The sequence below is a fragment of the Convolutriloba macropyga genome, chromosome 6 (genome assembly GCF_964194025.1).
Source record: "Convolutriloba macropyga chromosome 6, txConMacr16.3, whole genome shotgun sequence".
Lineage (NCBI taxonomy): Eukaryota > Metazoa > Xenacoelomorpha > Acoela > Convolutidae > Convolutriloba > Convolutriloba macropyga.
Window position 1 is genome coordinate 6,330,154 of NC_134473.1, and position 7,183 is coordinate 6,337,336.

Genomic DNA, 7,183 nt, shown 5'->3' on the forward strand with positions numbered 1-7,183 from the left:
ACAATTACGACAAACACAGTACGTTTGCAAACAAGTTACAAAAGATTAACAAATACAACTTACGCAGTAGCCACAAAACATTCTAATCACGACAAAACGAAACGAACCACGACGTCACGAACAACAAGCAAGACACACAGCAAACGATTACACAAGCGCATTTGCCAATTAACACAGCTAATAGTAAGCAGCAGGCTAATTCAAACATTCAGCTAAACTCAACAAACGAAATGGAGAACACAACAAACAACTCAGAAATTACAACAACAAATTCCCAAGCACAGAAAACCCTATTCTCAATGAGAAACTACTTAAGCCCCACACCAAAACAGGATGACCATCAATCAACCACCATAGTAAATAACCAACTTCTGAACAAACTCGACAGCATCTTTAACCAAGACATGATCGCAGCAATGATCAACAGAGACACCGTATTACGGGAAATCAGAGATTGCATCATCAACGAGGACCAAGCCCGATGCAAGAACTTAAGCAGACAGATACACGCAAAATGGGGAAGCCTCAGCGTCAACAACGGATGCATCTTAGTTGACAACAAAATAGCGATACCCAACATCCTTAAAAAATCAGTCATGGACGTATTACATTCACCCCACCCAGGGGCGTGGGGCATGACAGAACTAGGACAGAGACTTTGGTGGCCATTCATCAACCGTGACCTAATTAACAAATCCAAAACGTGCCGCCCCTGCACTGAATTTGGTAAGAATCTAAAAAGCATCTTACGAAAGTCCGATTGGACACCCCTGCCACCTTGCTCAGAACCAAACGCAGAAATTCAACTAGACTTCGGTGGACCAATATTTGATGGACAAGGGCGGGAAGTTTACTTCCTAGCTTGTATCGACCGTTTCTCGAAATTCCCGACCCTTAAGCTAGTTCCAAACGCGGATGGTCCAAACATAGAAAAGTTTCTAAACAAATATATAACACAACATGGGGTACCTAGAAACATTAGACTAGATCAAGCAAGATGCCTAAAAAGAAAATAAAATACAGCAACTATGTAAACGTAATAACATTGGACTAATATACGCACCAGCTAACGATCACCGTCCAATAGGACTAGTAGAGCGATTAATACAAACCGTCAAACGACGATTGGGATGCATAAAACTCGACCCCAACCAAAGGCCGTTCAATATTAAGAACGCCCTCCAAAACTTATCATTTGAACTCCGTACCTGCAGAAAGAAAAATTCAAAACTCTCTCCATTTGAAGCGCACTACGGAAGAAAAGCAAACACCGCCCTATCAAACATAACATCGAACCAAACATAAAAAATCTAAACTGGTCAAACAATTTAAAATACTATTTAGATGACAACATCATAGGAGAGGACGAACTAATCAGCCAGGACAAATGGTACGACGAGAACCTGGACAGTGACGAGGAGGTGAGAACCACGAAGCAACGGAAGCTACAAGAAGCCAGAGACGACGCAGGGGAGATACCACGCACCTTCAAACTTCCGAACGCAAACTTCGAAGAACCACTAGTCAACAACCGCCCTCGACTCCAGCTAGCTCGAAAGACACTCGCCGCCTCGCAACAAAAAGCAGCTACAGGGCCTTTACGAAGCTATTCCGGAGGGGGCAGCACTCGACAAGTCAACGAATAACACCATTACAGTAAAAGTACCAGGCCAGCAGGACACCGTCCTGAACAAATCGGATATCGCAAAATTTGGCACGCCAGAACAACGCAAAATCCCACTCATCAATTTCGCCGCAAGAAAGACCGTTCGCAACCAACATGTGAAGCTCATTCAAAACATGGAATCCCACGCGCAGGACATAAAGAACAAAATCATCGGCCAACGAGCCATTCGAAAAAGGGGACCCCAAGCGTCGAACCCAGACAGAAAGGCAAAAGCCAACCTGACAAAAGTCAACCGGATAAGAATCCCACCAAAGAAGACCTATCAACCACCACCCAAGACAGGATCCCCCAAAAAGGGAAAGATCTCTACAGCATCCTCCCAAGAGTCAGCAGACGAACAAGTCGCCGAACCCCACGACTCCGATAGCAGCCAAGACTCCATCGCCACATTCAAACAACATGGAAACCCATTCGTAATAGTAACGGATGAACCATCGACCCGACGCAGCGCAAGAGACAAAAAGAAGCCAAAACGATACGGCGACCTCACTGAGCTCTCATCCTCAGACGACTCTACGGACAACAGTCGACCACGAAAACCCCGCAGAGGAGTTAGCATCGCCTCATACTCCCCACCCAGACCGACCCCTGCCGCAACATGCACTTCACCGGTCCACAGCGTTATCCCGACAATCACAACAAGCCAAATTGACCCCAACGAAAACATCGGGAACTCATCACCTGACATCACCGAGCGCCAAACACACTAAGATGTGCTCGCCATCTATAACGAAGACCAGCACGAACGCCCACTCCAGCCACACGAGTACTAACTACTCTGACAAAAACTTACAAACTCTTATCTTAGTAAACTCAATGCTCAATTAAGTACATTTCATTTCACATTATCTTTAAACGTTTATCAACCGCCAAAACAATCAGTAATCTTATAGTGCTCACTCTAACCCTATCATGCTATCTTCTCAATCATAAACGTTAAGCTTCTTTTGTTAGTATATTACTGCCAATTACAGTATACTCCAGTATAGTTGTACTCATCCCTTACTTATACCATAATGTACACTAACATAATTCCTTCTCTAGAGGGGGAAATGTGGTACCTTGTGGTAACCATTCACCACATACTCTCCTTAACAGTGCAGTAAATTCATACACATTAAAATGCAGTAAATTTGTAGCCTTCTGTTTATTACCTCACGATTGATTAAGCACAGTGACAGGTAGTTGTGAACTTGACTACAACTAACACATTGGCAGCGAACTGCCTAACTGCAGTCTGCCTTATCGTTAACAATAGAGAGTTGTCACTGAATCTCTTTTTGAACAACTTTATACATCAGCCCAGGCCTAACCATTATACACACGATAGGAGTACCACAGTTAGTAAAAGTGCTCGCCGTTTATCCATTGATGACTTTTTCTTGAGAACGCCTTCAAATATGTGTCTGTAAATTTCTAAGTCTCTTACTTTCACTCTAACATGGCCCAGTAAAACATTGTGAAGACATTCACTCAAAACCAGTATAGCATCATTATCACAACTACGCAAATATTTCCTAAACTGTTTAGGCTGCAAATGCACCATTTGCTTCAGTATGGATAATTTTTTCTCTTTCATTGTTTAGAGGAGTTGTTTCTGCCTTAACAGATGGAAGATAGAAAATTGATGGATCTGGCTCAGTAATATTTGAACAGTATCGTAAACAATCAGAAGTTTTTGGATCAAGATCGATAAGCAAATGCCCAAACGGTTCTTTCGTTGCCAATTGATAGCAGTATTTTAAAAATTTAACGGGGTTCAACTGTTTACCTAAAAATTCGACTTGTTGAATATCACGGGCTGATTTGAACAAAATGATGTGTGTCGTGTTCAAGTCTATTGTACGAGACCACTTGCTCTGTTGATAAAGGTTGTGCTTGATATAAATAACATTAATGTTTTTGTGACGCCCTGCAGTGGCCAATTTAACAAAATCTTTGTCATTGTAAATTTCTTCGCACGACTCATCTATTATCAGAAGACAGTTTGCAAGGCTATACAAAAATTCTAAATTGGCGTACTTTTTAAACGTGACAATAAGTGTTTTCTGCATTTTGATGTATATTTGTTGCATTTCTCTGTATAGAAATATGATGTTTTTAAATTTTGGGTAAAATGTGTTTCCAATCAACATTTTGAAAATTAACTCTGTTTTGCCACAACCTGAAGGCCCTACATCGGCCATGAAGACTCTATCTTGCGTAGATATAGTTTTATTCATAGTCTTGGATTTGGTAAAATGTATCCAAATAAACTTGACAAAATTGATATCCAAACTGAAGTTTCTTCACAATTTGGTTTTAAAATGGTTAATTTAACAATACAAAGTGATATCAGCAGTAAAATAACAAACATTTGAACGAAAAATACAACTTCTGACCGTGGCAACGTTGTTTGATTACAAAATTTCCATGAAGATTTGCTGCTACTTTCTTTTTCAAAAAAACTTTCTTCTACAACAGCGTCAACTTGATCAACTGTTACTCCCTCCATCTCGAGACAAAATAAAATTCTTTTAAAAAATGTATTGAGAAAAAATCACTCTACATAAAACAATTCATAGCAATTGAACTCAGTTAGAAAGTCTTTCATATGAACCATAAAGCACTCCGGGAGTCTCTCAGTTTTGACATAATGAACAATTTTGTGTACTCTTTCTTCCTTCAAGTATTGAATCTCCTTTGGCAGTGAAGGATCGTTCTTGTCTATTTCTTCACAAACCGGGTGTTTCAACATCAGTAAGAGTCTCGGAGGACAGACTCTGGGTTGAGTTTTTGACATTCTGCTTTTTTCACTGAAGAAAAGGTTCAATATAGTATACTAAATGAGTAAATAAGCGAATTTCGTCCTTAGTCAGCAACAATTTAACTTTTCTCTGTAAAAACTGGTTTCCGGTTTTTATGGTTTCGTCTTTGGAAATTGAAAGACTCAGATTCCCGTCCCCCGTAATCAAGGCGCAAATTGTTGAACTCCGTGACAAGGGTGCTTCCACTTTCGTCAATTCCTCTCTCATTTGTTAACCAGTTGAAATAGAAAATGGCTTTTTCTTTTGCACAATGTTTGTTGAAAATGTTTTTGCCCTTTGAATGATTTTGACAGTTTTGGGTAAAATAGTTCACAGATATCGAAGGACACGCGAGTGAATTCAGATCAATAATAGAGCACTCAAGCAAATCTGACAAAAATTTTACTTTTTCCTCTCCCTTAGCGTAGAATATTGCACCCGGATTCCTCAAACGAACGCTTTGAATTATTTGTCTGAGATAAATATAGGGATAGTTTCCTGTGTCCCACTCAATGCCGTGCAAATTTCTAGTCAACCAACTGAAAGATTGCCTTTGTTGAGTTGTTAACTCACTATAACTTGTTGGAGGTAAAAATGACACGCAGTCGAGATAGTCCTCGGTGCAAACACCAAGTTCTTTAACAATAAATGTTTCTTTTCTTTGACGGAACCCTTCAACGTCTAATACAACTGTTTTAATGCTCAGCATTCCAATAAATGAAAAATTGACGGATGAAAAATCTTTATATATAAGCAAAACAATATTCCCGACAAATGACCACTAAAACAGTTGCTGCTTTTCCACGGAAGCATATAAGAGTAACCAGGTCCTTGTTTGTATCTTTCGTATATAAAACCCCAGCGTCGTGCAAAACTGCATGTAACCGAAGGACTTTAAAACTTTTAAGTTGATGATCTAAAGACGAGTTGTCAATTCCAATAAGACCACCGTACGGTCTAAGTTTAAGCGCAATATCGTGATCAAAATTTTCTTGATCGTTAAAGAACTCACATGCTGATAAAAAGTAATTCAGGCGAATTGAGTTTTGTGGGAATTTTTGCGCTACTGTTAAATAGTTTTTGTGAATAATGGGTAAATCTTTGCTAGCAACAGTTGGGTGGTTAAAATGCATTTAACAAAAAATTGGAGTCAACTGATTAGAAATTGAGAAATTCAAAAACTGTTTAGAGTTTGAAACTCTTTGATGTAGGTTTGTTTTTGTTTCTTTTTTTGGTACCTTGTATTGGTTATTAACTTCAATGTTTCTAGTTTTGCCAGTTTTCGTTTTTTTTTATTGAACGAGTAATATTAATTCATAAGAGAAAGCTCATTTGTTTCATAGTTATTACCTTATTTCTCCATTTTATTATCGATTACTTTCTCGACCCCGTCTTCAATGTTCCGGATGTACCAGGTTAGTTATATTATAAATTTTATTTATATCACTTAAATTTGATTTGTCTAAATTTTTGCTGAGACAAGAAAGTAGAAATTCTTAATACAAACACCAACCAACTTTCCCGGTTAGAAAGGGGAAAATAAAATTCAACTCAAAGCATGAAACTGTTCGAAGAACTAAATGAAACAGCTAAGTTTTATTCCACTCTAAGTTAGAGAAATTCTAAGAGGATACCTAAAAAAGACCATGCCTGTATTGTAACGGGGGGGGGGGGGGGGGGGACAGGTCCCCCCCCCGTTACAAACCAGGCATTTTCACTACTACTGCCGATCTCAGCAAAAAGTAACTTGCTAAATATGCAGCAGTTCAATGCGTATTATGGATGTACTCTCTGTATACAGTGATGAAGTCGTGGGCAAGGACGTTTTCTTTAGTATCCAAATTGCCGAGCATCTATGCCATGTCCACACCAACATAACATCACCAATTCCTGTAGACCGCACAAAATGAAGGAAGCCCTCACTATGGCATTAAAGGGACTTCAAAACTTTATTCCTTCATACCAATGCTTCCGCTGATAACTCCAATCGATTACATGCATCAAGTTATTCTGGGAGTGCCACATGATCTTTTATTCTGCGAGAAGAATCAGTTTGAACGAAATCTTGATGAATTTACAGGGTCGCTGATGAAAAAAAAGGATGAGAAGGCTAAAGCTTTATTGTCTTCAGTGGAATGTTTCAAATTTGTTTTCAATTGTTTTGATGTCTTGTGTTTTAGCTTTTTCTGTGAAATTAAAAGGAAATTACGTTCCCTTACAGATATAGATTATTTTAAAGCCAATGAGCTGAAAGTTTGGCTTCTACATGTTGATCTGGTTGACATTTTCACTGCAAACATGGACTCACTTAATCACTTGTACTGGCAAGTCAGGAACTGGCGACGCGCCATTTCTTTCAACAAGACAAACACGAAAACTTCTCGGGCTCACTGTCTCAGAAAAGTCACAGTCTTCGACGATTACATTAGGTAATACTATGACAGGCTAGAGCCTTGTGATATAGATATTATTGCAGCGCGTGTGTTCCTAATCAAACGAATCGATGAAGGACAGTATCTACTCCAAGTATGACATATAAGGTATATCAATGCATGCGGAGAACAGGGTATATAAAAACATTGCCATGATGATAAGATATAAAATGGTGATAAAATGGGAAAGATCCTTAAAACTGGGACAATAGGAGATTACCTTACTTAAACATGGGATAATTGGGGATAATCTTAAGATGCTTAAACATGGGATCATA